At 42.2% G+C, this 16,584-nt stretch overlaps 1 long non-coding RNA gene across 3 annotated transcripts in view; it reads left to right on the forward strand.

The window, feature by feature from the left end:
* LOC103666322 overlaps positions 1 to 16,584 on the forward strand; it is a 457,349-nt gene that overhangs the window by 97,814 nt on the left and 342,951 nt on the right. The window lies entirely within an intron of this gene.

Below are 16,584 nucleotides of genomic sequence, written 5' to 3' on the forward strand. Positions count from 1 at the left end.
GTTAGCTCTGCCAATTTGAATACGAACCCTTCCATTTCGTTGTCAAATATAGCCAAGGCATTTTTCACAGCATTGAGAATGATTTGTTTTTTTCCAGGTGTTGATTGTTCTTTGGAATTAACAACATGGTTTCTTTTTATTTCACGAGCCTATGCCGACTGCAGGGATTCTGTAGATGTTAGGACTGGTGGTCATCTTATATATACAACTTCCAGAAAAAGGAGCCAGAAACTCCATGGGGTATGAAGAAGCCATTATCCACAAGGCAGGTTTTCAGAAACCAACAATATTAAGATTCTCTTGCATAGAACACTACATTTTCTCTCTCAGCATACCACACCAGGGCCTTCTGTGGATGAGTGCCAACATAACATCCAGACAGAAAGCAAAAATTTCAGTTGGTCCTTGGAATACTTGGACTTATCCTGGGGGATGACAAGCTGAGCTTTTCACATCTCACAGAAGCCTTGGCACATGTGGCTGTAGTTCAACCCACTGAAACAGAGAGTGAAGGGGAGTGAGTGTAAATTTGGCTAACACATTCTTCCTTATGTGTATGTCCTTCTTTATTTTTTGTTTCTGCTTTTAGGGATTTCTGAGAGCAGGTGGCCAACATGCTTTTGCAAGTTTGGAAAATTCAAGTGTCTTCGGGGGTCAGGCAGTAATTAATGTTAATGTTTGAAGTAGCTCTGGGTGTAAGAAAATTGGGAACACTCAGCCCCGTTGGGAATACCTAAGTGTGAGAACTATATATTTGCTCGTATTTAAAAAAATACTGCATTGGCCAAGCCAAGCAGGACCAGCTACATAACTTGCACGGTCCAGTGCACAGTGAAAATGTGGAGCCCTTTTTTTCAGGATTTAAAGATAGCAACAGCAGAGCATTAAACCAAGTGTGGAGTCCTTCTGTGCATAGTTTGGCCTTTTCTAAAATGTCATGTAATTGGAAGGACATAGTATGAGGCTTTTGCATCTGGCTTCTTTTACTTTGCATAATGCTCTTGAGGTTCATCCATATTTTTGTATATGTCACTAGTTCTTTCATTTTTATATCTGAAAAGCATTCAGTTTTATAGATGCGTGTCACCATTTGCTTATCTACCTGTTGAATAATATTTGGTTTGTTTCCGGTTTTTAGCGATTATAAATAAAGCCACTATAATAATTCCCATTCAGGTCTTTGTGTGGACATACATTTTCACTTCCTTTAAATAACTGGCAGTACAGTTGCTAAGTGTGTATTTCACTTTATAAGAGCCATTTTGCATTTCTACCAGCAACGTGTGAGAGTTCCACTTGCTTTGCATTTTCTCAGTACCTGTTATTGTCAGTCTCTTTAACTTTAGCAATCCCAGTAAGTATGTAAGAAGTTTTGATTTGGATTGCCCTGATGAGTGATGACTTTGAGCGTCTTTTCATATTCATATTGGTTGTTTATATCTTCTCTTTTGAGATATCTATTCCAATATTTTGCCCACTAAAAAATGGGATTGTCTTCCCATTACTGAGTATAAGAGTTACCTATATATTCTGGATATAAGTCAGATATGTTATGCAAAAAATTTCCTAGTCTAAGATTTCCTTTTCATTTTCCTGTGTCTTTCATTTTTTGTTTTATTTTATTTTCTTTTGTTTTCTTTTGTTTTATTTTTTGAGAGAGAGAGCAAGCATGAGTGGAGCAGCAGAGGGAGAAGGAGAGAGAGAGAGAGAATCTTAAGCAGGCCCCATGCCCAATGCCGAGCCCAACGTGGGGCTTGATATCACAACCCTGAGATCATGACCTGAGCCGAAACCTAGAGTCAGACATTTAACCAGCTGAGCCACTCAGGCGCCCCTTACCTGTGTTTTTCAAAGAGTAAAAAATTTTAATCTTGACACCATCAATTTTATAAAATTTTAGGAAATAATTATGCCTTTCAATATCTTTAGAAATCCTGACCTTATTCAGTTTCCCAAAGATTTTTCTCCTCTGCTCTAGAAATTTAATAGTTTTAGCTCTTTCATATACAGTGCATTTTGTGTTAACTTGTGAGTTTGGTGTGAAGTCAGATACAAGATTTTTTCCTTCTTCATAGAAATATGCAGTTGCATTATTTGTTTGCAACGTTTGAATTTTCATTTTGAAAATTTCTAAGTGAGCTCTATGTTGATTTGATGCCTCTGCTATAATATTATGCTTTCTGTACATTTCTGATGCTCTCTCCTCTGAATCATTTGAGAAATGAGTCTTGAGTAGACCTCATGATTGCCTAAATGGTCACCACAAAGAACCCCAATTCACCAGTGTCATGGACAAAGGAGAGCTAAATATTTTTTTTTCCCAAATGCATGATGAAAGATTCACTTACACAATGTATTGTTTTTCCTTATTTCCTCTTGCTTAGAAGGCATTTTGCCAGTCAACCCTAGGTGCAATAACAACCTGCTAGCTGATCAGTGTCTTCTTTCTGGGAACTCCATTTCCCAGCCTCCCTTGCAGTTGGCTGTGATCACATGACTGAGTTCCAGTCATTGGAATGTATAAGTAGAAGTCATGTATACATGGGACTGACCCATGAAGACCTCCTGTGACCTTGCCTGCTTGGTTGGATCTAGATAGCATAGCAACTCCAGAAGCCGTGTGCTGACGATGGCCAAGCCATAGATGGTGGGTGGCCCAAGTCACCTGGACAAGAGCTCTAGGACAATTCATGAGTGACATATAAACCATCATGGAAACCAAGACTAACTCTTTCTGTCCCAGGATAAGCCAGCACGGGGGCTGACAACATTGTAGTTAAAGATGAACAAAGAAATTATAGGTCAGGTTGTAACCACAGTTCCAAAACGCTCCACTAATGGGCAGTGTAAGGTGTTTATGAGGAACGATGCTGCAAAACCTTGACCTTAAATGGAAAATTCTGTCATTTTCTCATTTGAAATGAAGAGTAGGTAATAACAGGAATAGTGTAGGCTCACTGTGGTTTTATTGCTGTTGCCAGTTTTATTCAGGTACATGAAAAACTAGTCTCCCTCCCATCTATAATTAGGGATATTAGGAATCTGCCACTTCAGCCCAGCCTTCTTTCTTCTTTCAAAAGAGCTAGCTTTCCTAAAATATTTGAGTATTTTCTCTTTGGGAAAAAAACAATTCAGTCATGAAACTAAATCATGGTCTTTTCTCCCTTGCTCTCTCTCTCTTTGAACTTGTGAAATAATTCTCCCAAACCTACATGAAAGAGAAATATTTGTGGTAGAAGGATCTCATGTTCACTTCAGAGACAACCCTTGCCCCTGCATTTCTTTACCTTTCTCGGTAAGAATTTAAATGCCCTGGCAAACACTGTGTTCCCATCTGATGAAGATCAGTCAGTTTTCAGCCAGTGATAAATCATTTCCAATGAGTGTAATCACCCTTCGGGGACTTTTTTCACACCATTTCACATTTTTTATTGGATTCCTTACATCACTACAGAAATACAAGAATAAAATCTTCCAGATTTGTCTAAACTGTGCAGATAAACAGAGCCCCGTGCCCATAGCATCAGCAGGCTGTTATGGAGCAGGGTGATTTCTAATGAGGCAAAACCAAGCTGTATCAAATGTACTTTCCTATTGCAGAGAAGGACAAAATTCCCCAGGGCTTTCCCCCACTTGTCTGTCGGTGATGTGTGTACCTGAACTCTTACAGAAATTCAATTAATTTCACTGGATTTGGGGCTATAATACATCTCAAAGTGAGCCACATAAAAGCGCATGGAAATAAATAACATCAAGGATCATCATTAAACATTTACCGAGTTCCCACAGGGCCTCGCACGCTGTCCTGCTGAGTTTATGATGTCTCCTCTCCTCAAGGGCAGAATAACCACTTATTTTACCTCCTGGAACACAGTATCATACTTCCCTAACAATCTTGGGAGGCATTGCAGACTTCTCAGTGTGGGAAGCCTAGTGCCTGTGGCCCATGAAAATGTTTTAATTTCTTTTAAAACTAACAGAAAAGGCATGACAGTAATCCAGCATAGATTAGATTGCTCTTTTTATAAAGGATCATAACAATATAAAAATCAATATATTTAAATTAATATGCACATGTAAATTTATATAACACATAAATTGATAGGAATAATTCATAGGCCAAAAATGAATAAATATGAGAATTTGTATGTAAATTTATTTATAATTTATACTAACATAATTTTTATATTTCCAATAATTATAATATTACAGTAAGAATTACAAATATGTATTTATAATATAGATATTACATGCATAATATATATGATATTTACATAACATTTGTGATATATACATAATGTGATTTATATAAATACATAATTTTTATTATATAATTGTATAAAGAATGATCTAAAGTAAATGTATATTTATCATTAGTTTATATATATATATGTATATAATTAAAAAAATATAAAATGCCACAACAAAGTTCCAAACCTTCCACTTCTGCTGAAAGAAGCGTCTGGAAAGAAAATGCTCATTCGGGGGTTCTCTCCAGAATCTAAGAGGGAAGGTAAGTTACTTGGTGACTAGGGAAGGCTCAGGTATGAGTCAGAGGTGTTATGGGGCAGGGACATGCAGGATCCAGGAGCTGGAAGGCACCGGAAGCTGGCAGGGAGAGAATCGTGTGGCCTGGGCTTCCAGCCTGCTTATTGTCAGCTTGGGGAATGTGGTGCTGTGGCTCCCTGTCGCTGGGTTGTTCCACGTCCTTCAGAGGGACAGGGCTGGCGGCTATCAGACACACTGAGATTCATTCCTTTACTGTGAACACAGAGGCAAATCAAGCCACCATCTGCCGAGTCAGCACTCTGTAGTTCCCCCCCCCCTTCCCCTGACTTGCTCTGGGATATGGAGAGTTCCAGAAACCAATTAAGCAGGTCTATGCCCTTTCCTACTGGGGACAGAACTGTGTTTACACCCAGTGTTGGCAAGGAAGAGTGTCACCACAATTCTCTACTAGAGATGTTTGCCCTTTTTTTGTGTGTGAAATTTTAATATACCTCTCTTCATACCTGAAAGGGTAAGTAGGCAAAAAATCAGAAACAGAGAACATTTAAACATGTTTAGCATACTTGTCTCAACTGACATATATTGAACACTATAGCTCAAACTGCAAAATGTACAGTTATTTTCAAAGTGCACATAGAAAATTTACCAAAATCAACCATATACTGACTCATAAGGTACCAACAAATTTAAGAGATGAAAATATTGCATAGTATCTTATTTGACTACAGTTCAGGTATGTTAGAAATCCATAACAAACAGGCACTAGAAAATTCCCACACATTAGGAATTAAGCAGAATACTTCTAAACAGTCCATAAGTGAAAGAAAAAGTTATAATGGAAATTGGAAAATAATTTGAATGGCAGTGAAAATGGGGCATATCAAAATATATGTGATTGGGTAAGGACCATGGATAGAACACTGTGTTTGCTGTGACATGCACGTGTGAGAAGAGGTCAAGTGCCGAAGTCAAGGATCTAAACATCATCTCCGGAAGTTCACACAACAAATTAACTCAAAGGGGAAGAAAATAAAGAACAGAAAGTAATAAAGTGGAAAACAAGTGTAGAACAGAAAAATCCAGAAAGCCAAAGTTCAAAAGCAAAGCTTGCTCTTTGAAAGCACTCCTGAGATTTATAGATCCCTGGAAAGATTGATCACGAAAAGAAAAGGAGACATCAGAAACCAAGTTAGGAATGGAAAAGAGGATAGAACAACACCTGTGCTGGGCATTAAAAAGAAAATCATCTTTTGCCAATGTACGTCAATATTTAGATGGAAAGGATGAATTTCTGAGAAAACACAGAAATAGGAAATTGGAATTTTACTATGTTTTAAAGAAATGAAATCCATAACTAAAAACTTTCCCTCAAAGAAAACTCCAGGTCCAGGTAAATATGCTGGTAAATCTTTCCAAACGTTTAAAGAAGTTGGTCATACCTAAACTCAAGAAGCTTTCCTTTTATGTAGTGAATTATCTCACAAACACACATCCCTTCTGTAGCGGTTGAATAGTGCCCCCCCCCCCCCCATTCATGTCCACCTCGAACCTCAGAACATGACTTTATTTGGAACCAGGCTCTTTGCAAATGTACTTCCGGTATTAAGGTAAAGATCCAGATGAAATTATGCAGGATAAGGGTGGGCCTTACAAACCCAGTGAGAGTGTCCTTACGAACAGGTGGAGAAGGACAGGCAGCTGCAGAGGAGAAGGCCATATGAAGTCACCACCCTTTAACAGTTTGATCTGTGAAAAAATGAACAGAGGTTACTTTTTTTTTTTTTTTTTTAAGATTTTATTTATTTATTCGACAGAGATAGAGTCAGCCAGCGAGAGAGGGAACACAAGCAGGGGGAGTGGGGGAGGAAGAAGCAGGCTCCCAGCGGAGGAGCCCGATGTGGGACTCGATCCCGGAACGCCGGGATCACGCCCTGAGCCGAAGGCAGACGCCCAACCGCTGTGCCACCCAGGCGCCCCTGAACAGAGGTTACTTTTGAATTCTTCCACACCTTCACAGAATGGTCTGCAGAAGTAGACCCCACAACTGGAAGTTATCTCCCAACGTATGTTTCTAATATAATTCCGGTGAGAAGCTCCTTTTCAGAGGAAAGCAAAGAAGTCCCATATTTTTGAGGTGACATTTTAGCATCGCCACCATCTTCTCCCTCCCACAAAGAAGCCACCAGGCTGGGTTTCTGAGCACCTTCATGGACCACGTCTTGGGATTGCTGTAAGACAATGCTCAGAACTACTCCGTTAGTGTTTGCCTCCCAGGAAACAGCCTGCTAATGAGCAGGCCATCTCACCAGCATGTCCCTTGTCACAAGCCCAAGGAGAATGGAGCATTCTGCAGAGGACTTTCCCCACGGGGCCGAGCTGTGAAGATGACAGTGGAAAAACTCCCTATTGTATTCTCTGCAGATGGCTGGCTTGAGTGACTTTCTGTCCTCCCGATGCCCCATTCTCCTTCCCTCAGTCTTTCTTATGACATAGTCAGCATATCTAAAAGGGTTTGTTGCATCTGTCAAACAGAAGATACACTGTTTTCAGACCCTAGTAGAGATCTTGTAAATACTCCATTAACCTAAGGCTTTCTCTAAAAACCCGCGGGCAATTTCTACTTGCTCTGGAACTCTGAGGTGCATTTTATGACACCTGGTCCCATAGTTGTTGATCTCATCTCCAGACACTGAAACCTATAGTCCTTCCCTTCAGCACAGGAATCCCCAAGGGAGCTTGTTAAACACGCATATTCTCTGGCCCCTGCCCAAGATTTACATTCACAAGGCCTGGGGTGGCATCCAGGAATCCACACGCATAACAAGCTCCCCAGGTGATCCTGTGGCAGGTGGTCCCTCCTCCCCTGGGCCATTGAGAAACATGCTTGATTATTGGCACTTTGGACACCTTGTCCAGGAGACCTGGGATTGGCCTCTTTAGGTGGAAAGAGGATAATTCATTTCCATCAGTTTTAAAAATGAAGAAAACGGATTCATTCAGCAGAGAAAAGCAGTAGGGTGATGGGTATCCGTTCATTTGTATTTGACTCACAGGTACATTTTACACCAGGTAGGTGGAACCACTCCCTGTGGTCCAGTTCTAGATAATTCAGTGAAGGAACAGAAATTAAAGGTCAGGAAGTGTCCCAGTATTTGTTTCCTGAATGTTCCCCCATTTTCTCCTTGAGCTATCCAAATCCTATTTTTTTTAAACACCCAAATTCGGAATCTACCTTTTTGAAGTCTGCCCTGATAATTTGTACGGTATTCCTCAAAGTAAGTAAAGAAACAGATAGCATCCCTGGGTCTCTGTCCTGTAACCAGGCACTTCTTCACATATCTCCACATGGTTTGCTTCGGGGTATGGGTTTTGGTCTGAAAATCTGTTGAGTGCAGAAAGTGCCTTTCTTCCTTTTTTTTCCACCTGCGCTGGCCTGGACTCAGCTGCATGGTCTGCATGTCAGAGACTGGTTCAGTTTTCTGTTTCACTGCTGTGTTAGAAAACGTTATGTTGGTTGTTAACGAAACTACATTGTCTTTCAGAACCTCGTTTCAAAGCCTTGCTGTTCAGGTGAGCATCTGGGGGGATTCACACAGCAAACTATCTGGTGGCAGGGAGTGAGGAGGAAATTGAGAAAAAACTCCAAATATGCTGTACAGAATGGTGGGTACATGGTGAGGAAACCACTCACTTAAATTTTGGGCAGTGTACATGCTTCAGTTGTCTGGGTACAGAGATCCCTCACTGCTTTGAGAGTCAGAAGGGGCAGCAAGCGAACCGGCCAACCAAACAGACCCAGAGTACAAACGAGGGCACGTTGATTGGCCCATTCCCTTGTGGAGAGGGTGCACCTCACTCCTCTCCATAATGCACAGGCATTGTGAACATTTCAGGCCTGTCAGCACGTTTAAGCTAGAACCACCCGGGGTGCTCCAGTTCCAGATCATTCAGGGTGAGTGGAAGAAACACATTCTAGTCATTTCAGCATTTCATTAAGCTGGGATCAACACACCCAAGAGGAGTGAGGCTGATGAAGTTGTCTGTGGGCAGTTTTTGAAGAGAACTCCTTCTCAGTGCTCTCTCGCTTCAGAGGGTGACATATTAAATGTGCTTGTGCAATATTATCGAGTTATTAATATGTTTGTGAAGTTTCCGATACTCTAGAGCAGCACTCCTGCTAGTGAGTCAGGGAGGAAGGAGACCACACTTTATTTGACAAGAAACACAGCAAACCTGTGCATATGGAAAAGGTCTGGAATAAAATATTTAAAAAGGTCAGTAGTAATTAGGTTTAAATGATGGAGCTGTGGCTTCATTTTGGTTTGTGTTTCCTCCAGATTTTCTTTAATAAATAAGACATATATATATTTTTAAAAGATTTTATTTATTTATTTGACAGAGATAGAGACAGCCAGTGAGAGAGGGAACACAAGCAGGGGGAGTGGGAGAGGAAGAAGCAGGCTCATAGAGGAGGAGCCTGATGTGGGGCTCGATCCCAGAACGCTGGGATCACGCCCTGAGCCGAAGGCAGACGCTTAACCGCTGTGCCACCCAGGCGCCCCCAATAAATAAGACATATTTTAAAGGAAAAGCTTTGAAAAATGTACTGTTTTGTGGAAACTATTTTGAAACTTTTATCACACTTCCCAAATATTTTAACTTTAAATACTGGTGCAGTTGATTATCCTGAATTTAAAGATAGGTGCTTACTTCCTCTAGGTAATAAATATGCTATTCTCATCCCCTCGAAAAGACAGAAGAAAAGTATCACTCACGGTGGACGAGCAATTAGGCACTTCTAGTCTCAAATATTTTTTTATTTATTTTTATCTTTTTATTGATTGATTTATTTTTTTAAAAGATTTTATTTATTTATGTGACAGACAGCCAGCGAGAGAGGGAACACAGCAGGGGAGTGGGAGAGGAAGAAGCAGGCTCCCAGCGGAGGAGCCCGATGTGGGACTCGATCCCGGAACGCCGGGATCACGCTCTGAGCCGAAGGCAGATGCTTAACGACTGCGCTACCCAGGCGCCCCTTTATTGATTTATTTTTTAAAAAAGATTTTATGCATTTGACAGAGAGAGAGCCAGAGAGCATAAGCAGGGGGAGCAGCAGAGGGAGAGGGAGAAGCAGACTCCCTGCTGAGCAGGGAGCCCAATGCGGGGCTTGATCCCAGGTCCCTGAGATCATGACCTGAGCCGAAGGCAGACGCTTCACCGACTGAGCCACCCAGGTGCCCTCAAATGTTTTTAAAAATAATACATCCACTGCAAATGGATCAGGAACCGTTTAACATATGTATGTTAAAAAAAAAATCCAGTTTATAAACAGCACTTTATCAAAAGAGAATTCCGATTTTCTGTTCCTCTATTGGTAGACTTGGCTTCCTCCAGTGAGCCCTACTCTAGGTGTGGGCCAGGTGCAGTCTGAGGGGGCAGCTCCTGGCGTCTCATTAGCAGTGTAGACACTCAGGCCCCACCCAGACCTGCAGATTCAGAAGCTGCATCTTCGGGGTACCCTGAGGGGATTGGTATGTCCCTGAAACGGGAAACTGCTCTGATGAGCCGTGAACATAGTAGAACATCCATGAGTGAAATCTGGGTTTACATTGAGGAAGTGATTGTTCGTCATGTGTCCAGAATGCCTTTGGTTATTGTGTGTTAGCTACAGTAGTCCCGCCACCTCCCATCCTTTATTTTTAGGTGTCTGTTTTTCATGACACTGACCTTTATGATAGGGCAGGCCAGTTTTTTTATGTGAGGGGTTCTTAACCAGGTAAAAGGTGTGAGGGACAGAGACAGATGTTCCCCCTCCTCCTAGCCCCAGGGGAGGTATGGCAATGTCTGGAGACATTTTTGGTTGTCATATGTTGGTGGGGGTGGGGGGGTGTGGTAGTGGCATCTAGTGGGTAGAGGCCTTGGATACTGCTCCACATTGTACAGTACGCGGGACAAGTCTCCTTCCTCTGCACATGTTTTCTGTAAGTCCCTCCATACAGTCTTGTTTGTACTATTTCTCTGCACTGTCTTCAGTCAGAAGGTCATTGCTGACTCCACCACTGTCCAAATGATCAGATTCCTTTGTTCACATACTAACCACTCGAAGCCTGCTGTTTTGCATTAATTTACCCCTCCTACCTTTATACCATAGAGACACGCCCCTCCTGTCCCATCATATCAGAGGTCCATGATGTCCTCATTGCACTATCATTACTGATGTGGCCTTGTTCACTTGCTAAGGACAGTACTTGCCAGCCTTCTGCACTGCGCAGTTGCAGTGTCTTCCCTTCCAGACTCTGTGCTTTGGATTTGAGTCACTGTGCCCAGTGTGACCATTAATTTCAATGTCTTTTTTGGCTCCAAGGTCAGTCTGGGTTAGCACCTATAAATTACAGTCTGGGTTCACAGTCCTTGAAGCTCATAGCCACCACTTAAAAAAAAAAAAAGATTTAATTATTTATTTATTAAAGATTTTATTTATTTGAGAGAGAGCAAGACAGCACAAGCTGAGCAGAGGGGAAGGGAGAAAGGAGGCAGACTTACAGCTGGGCAGGGAGCCTGACACAGGGCTCAATCCCAGGACTCCGGGATCATGACCTGAGCTGAAGGCAGATGCTTAACTGACTGAGCCACCCACGCAACCCCAAAAGATTTATTTACTTATTTTAGAGAGAGAGAATGAGTGTGGGGGAGGGGAAGAGGGAGAAACTCTCAAGTGGACTTTGCGCCGAGCTCGGGGCCCGATTTGGGGCTTGATCCCAGGATTCCGAGATCATGACCTCAGCCAAAATCAAGAATCAGAGGCTCAACCGACTGAGCCACCCAAGCGCCCCTCATAGCCACCACTTTAGGAAACAGAATTCATAAAAGAAAAGAGGCATTTGAGATAGCAAAGGAGTTTTCTTTAATAAGTATGGATATTGTTGAGATTTGCTTTGGGTTGGAGTTAAATTCTTTTTTTTTTTTTTTTTTTTTTTTTTTAGAGAAGAGAGCGGGAAGAGCAGAGGGAGAGGGAGAGAGAGAGAGAGAATCTTAAGCAGGTTCAGTGTGGAGCCCAAGCTGGTGCTCGATCTTACAACCCCAAGACCACAACGTGAGCCACAATCAAGAGTTGGATGCGTAACCAACTGAGCCACCCAGGGGCCTCTGGAGTTAAATTCCTCTGTGTGTTAAGTTATGGCACAGTAGAGGAACATGCGGATAAGTGTTTGTTGTCTGCCTGTGTGTAGCATTCGAGGCAATTCTCTGCATCATTTAATCCACGCTATAAGATATTGTTCCCATTTTGCACATAAGAAAACTGAGGCCTGCAGAAATTAAGCAATTTCTTGTTCACACCTGTGAACAATTGAAGTGGGCTTTATAAATAGATCGCTCAACTCCAAAAGCCCTGTTTCCCTCTGTTATGCAAACTTCCTGGGGAAAAGGAAGGTGAATAGAATAGGATGTTTTAAAAGTCTTCTTTAATTCTCCTCAAATGCGTTTAACATCGGATAATAATTGGCATTCCAGGCAAACCAGCTTTCACATGACTCCTCCATTCTTGCCCTCCAGCCTTTCCACATGCTAGCTCCCCTGTGTTTGGAATGTGGTTTAACATTTTTTTTTTTTTTTAACAGAACAGATTCTTTCTTGTAAAACACTGCTCAAGATCCCTCCTACATCTAATCTTCTTAGATAAGTTCCACCTGACCCCAAACCTGGTCCAGTCTCTCCCACAATGGCCAAAGCTTAATTGGGTCTTAGGGTTAGGCACTCATCCTATACACAAACACATGCCCACGTCTGTGAGTTGTGTGTGTAGGTGTGTGCGCCCCATGGGTACTTTTAGAGGCTTCCTTTGTGCAGAACACTCAGTTAAGTTTTGGGAGAATGTGGATTAGAAAAGGCTCAGTCTCTACCCTCAGGGAATTCCTAATATCTGGAAGGCAAAAGGGAAAGCACGCAAATAGATGACAAATACTAAAACAGAGGTAAAAAGCAGAGTGCAAAAGGAAGCGGGGGTGAAGGTTGGCTTCTTGGAAGAAGTGAGGTCTGAGGCTTTCTGTGAAGGCTGAGAAGGATTTGCCAATTTGGAGAGGTCTAAAGGCAACATGGAAGGCCAATGTAGAAATAACACGGTGGCAGGCAGAGGTGCAAACTGCAAGAGCTGAAGGAGCAATAATGGTCAGATGGCCTTGGAGACCAAGGGTTGTGTGTGTATGTTGGGGGAGGATTGCACAAGAGAAATGGTGGTGACATGGTTGGGCCACGTGGAAGAAGGCTAGGAATTCCATGCAGTATGCAGTTTTATTCTACAGGCAATGGAAGTCTGTTGCTGATTTTTGAGGACTGGGAACCCCAATTTTGAAGATCTCCTTGGCAGTGATGTGATGGATACAGTGGGTGGGGAGGAGCTGGGTGTATTTTCATGGTGCCTGTTATGTCCTTTATTTACACTTTTCTTCCATTTATGATGACGCTCCTGAGGGCTGGGATTCCAATTCCCATGTCCTTTGCTGGCAGCACCTGTCTTCTACCACCTGGAGTTCATGTCCCACTGCCCTGCAGAGAACGATTGCTCTGTACCTCTTTACATCTGACAGTTGTCCGAGGCTGGCACTGCAAAGCTTCATGACTCGTGCAGCCAATTTAAAAGTGTTCCACGAAGGAAATGAACCATGCAAAGTGTTACAGAGCAGGTTTGCCAGGTAACTTTTTTGGCTTGTGTGCTGAGAACTACATCGTGATTTTGACCTCTACTAGCCCCCAAATAATTGTCTTCAGTAGTCCTAGCAAAGGACTAACGGTGCTGATCTCTGGGGTAGGATGCCTTCATACATGCCACACGTTGCTCCATTTAGGTACACCTGGAATGGCTGTTGAAACTCCAGTTATTGTACCTGTGAAAAGGCTTTGTCTCAGTCTGACCTTCCAGCAACTACAAGAGAGAGCCAAAAAAAAAAAAAAAAAAAAAAAAAAAAAAAATCCTCCCCCTCTACAGACCTGGTTAATTACATTTCTGCACCACCAAAATCGATGATATTTTAAGAAGTAAAACCGCACTCAGAAGCAGAGCAAGTGTACCGTTAGCATTTGTAGAAGTTGCCACAGCAACATGAATTGGAGTGCTTCCCCCCACTTCCTAGCCTCCCCTAAAATCTGCTTTAACAAATTGTCCTAGAAAAATACTGAGCTGGGAAATGGTATCTTTTGCTCACTAAGAATGTCATTATCTTTGATCAGTGTGAGTGGAGCCCCAAAATGAGATGCAAAGAGCATCACTTTTAGGAAATAATATTGCAGAATGAATAAAAATGATCAAAGTGGAGTTCTCAACCAGCCAAACAGGATTCCGAAGCCAAAAATACCCTCCCCCATTCCTTGCTTATGGGGGAAGAAATGTAACCAAGGCCTGGCTGGCCCTGGGAATGTATTTCCTAGAGACCATGGTACCCAAGTCAAGAGTCGTTGAGTGCCATGCCTGTTTCTTACTGACTTTGATGCTGATGTGGAAAAACAAGGTAGGAAGACCGATCATTTGTTGCTATGTCCTTTACCAGAGTCTTTGCAGAGCTTCTGCATCTCATCAAACAAGACTGTTTCCAGAAAAGGCAAACCAGGTCAGACAACATGGCTGGCTGAACAAAAGGCCAGATACCCAAGGAGCAGTCAATGAGTCACCCTCTTACACTGGGGCACGCTGATGAATGGAAAGTGTCAGAAGTCTGGTGCTGGAAGCCACTTGAGAGAATCGCAGCTCCATCTCTCTATTCCAAGAGAGAGGCACTCAATACTGGCACAGTGTTTAGTGAGTTGAATTGAATTTGGATCTCATCTGACTTCATTGGTCCCCTGCAGACAGAGATGCAGTCTATGCAGGAAGGAATTTTTGGGTTCCTGGAATCTGAGAACTGGAGAGAACCTTAAAATTTATCTTGACTGAGACCTTCGTTCTCTTGATGAGTAACAAACTCAAGAGAAGTTGAGCATTTGACTAGATCATCCAACGTATTGCCCACGATGGAAACCTGACCGCTAGCTAGGTTTTGCATTACACCATGTGAAGGAGGTGTTCAGGCCTTCTGCAAACAACGTTTTTGGGTTTGTTGCCTCCAATCTCAGGAAATTTGTGTTCTGAGATTCTTCATATGGTGACCCACACTCACTCATTTTTGTGTCTGCATTGGAGACAAGTAGCACAAAGTGTCATAAACTGTCCTTTATAACCTTTTTCTTGCCTCCCAAGTGATAGTGAAAGTACCAGTAGTTACTACTGACCTATTACAAACTCACCCCTTTTACAAGGAGTCATAGTGAATCTCCTGGTGTTGCCCGTGGCCGTGAAATTCATTCCAGGCTGCCATTCACATCATTCCAAGACGTTTTCCATCATTCTGGTTTAGGTGTATGGATGCCTTTACAGGTGAGAATATGACTCTTGGAGAATGACAAAGAGATTGTTCACCTTCCTTTCACGCCCTTGGCCTGGTGGACCTGAGCTCATTTGCATGCCTGATTTAGCTTTTACTGCCATCTGCTGGAACCCCCTTAAATGCACCTCCGACACACCCCTGCCCTTATTTAGAGTTGACCTTCAATGAGCTGCAGTCCTCCTCCTACCTGGAGGTCAGAAGGTAAGGAGAGATGTGGTTGCATGCATCCAGTTGGGCCCCAGCATCCTCACCAAGCTTCCACTTCTCCTCTAGTCCTCAGGGCATCCCTCTTGCAAGTATACATCTCAGTGTCTTTTAAAAATGCTCCTCATGTCTTAGACCCTTTCTGACTCATGAGTTCACTTTAGAGTGGTGATTTTTGTCCTTTGGGCTTTTGATTTTAGACATTAATATTGGAGATGTACAAAGCAATACCAGGGTTTGCCACCACATGGCCAAAGAGAAGACAGTTGGGAAGGGACACCATACTCGTGGTGAAGAGTGTTGCCTTGTGATTTTCCATTGGTATGATGGGAAGAAGGAATTAGTTCTGATGTACAAATAGAGGCATGATGGTGGCCATATTTGGCAGCCACTTTTTGTGAGCAGAACCATAATTTGATAAGTTTAACACTCATGATGGCTTTTATAGAAAAGGGGCACATGTAAAATTAACTTTCGATTTTTTATTTTGGATAAATTAAGAATGTTTGGATCTTTTAAATTACAAAACAGTTAACTGTTCAATGAAGGACATTAAAAAAATAAAGACAAAAGGAGGAAAATGAAAACAAAAATCTTATCACCTTGAGATAATGACTGATAACATTATGCTTGTAATTTTTGAACGTGATATATACATATATTTTATATAATTATAAATTCTACTTAGTTCGTTCATCACTGTTTCCTCAGCATTTTCCTGTGTAATCATATATTCTTCAAAAATATGGTAATTAATGGTGATGTACGATTCCACTTTAAGGATGTACCATGTTTTAATTAATTACTGTTCTGTTACTTGCCATTTAGGTGATTTCTAATTTTCGTAAATGCATCTTAAGAACTTTAAAAGAACGCTTAATTTGTTAAGTGACTGTTTAAGCAAAACTTGGGGATTGTCCTTTTAACTTATGACACAATTCCAATTTCACAAATCACTGCTAGAGACTGACAGTTTGACACATATGATCAACATGGGCGTCTGGGATTGGTGTAGTTCTAATTCCAGCAAATATCAGGCTGGAGGGATGGCTTGAGTAGGCTTACAGTGTCCCTGAATACTGGCTTATTTGTGCACAGCACAGGCAAAGAAGCAAAGTGGGCTATGGTTCTGTGTGCTTGAATCCTTCCAAACAAACCATGTGGATTCAGGCTCTTTCTGATCTTGAAAGACCCTGATCGTCTAAGTCTGTGAATCTCACTGAGTGGGGGGAGGGTTGGGTCAGATGACTTTGCCTCCTCCCTTACCCCCCTACCCACAGAGACATTCAACTATGTCTGGGGATTTTTGGATGTCACAACTGGGGTGGGGGGGGGGTTGCCACTGGCCTCTAGTGGGTAGACACCGGGGATGTTGCTGAAGGCTACAATGTGCAGACAGCAGCCCCCACAGCAAAGAATATCTGCCCCAAATGTCAGTAGTACAGATCGACTCGTT

Source organism: Ursus maritimus (genome assembly GCF_017311325.1).
Source record: "Ursus maritimus isolate PB19 chromosome X unlocalized genomic scaffold, ASM1731132v1 scaffold_X1, whole genome shotgun sequence".
Taxonomy (NCBI): domain Eukaryota; kingdom Metazoa; phylum Chordata; class Mammalia; order Carnivora; family Ursidae; genus Ursus; species Ursus maritimus.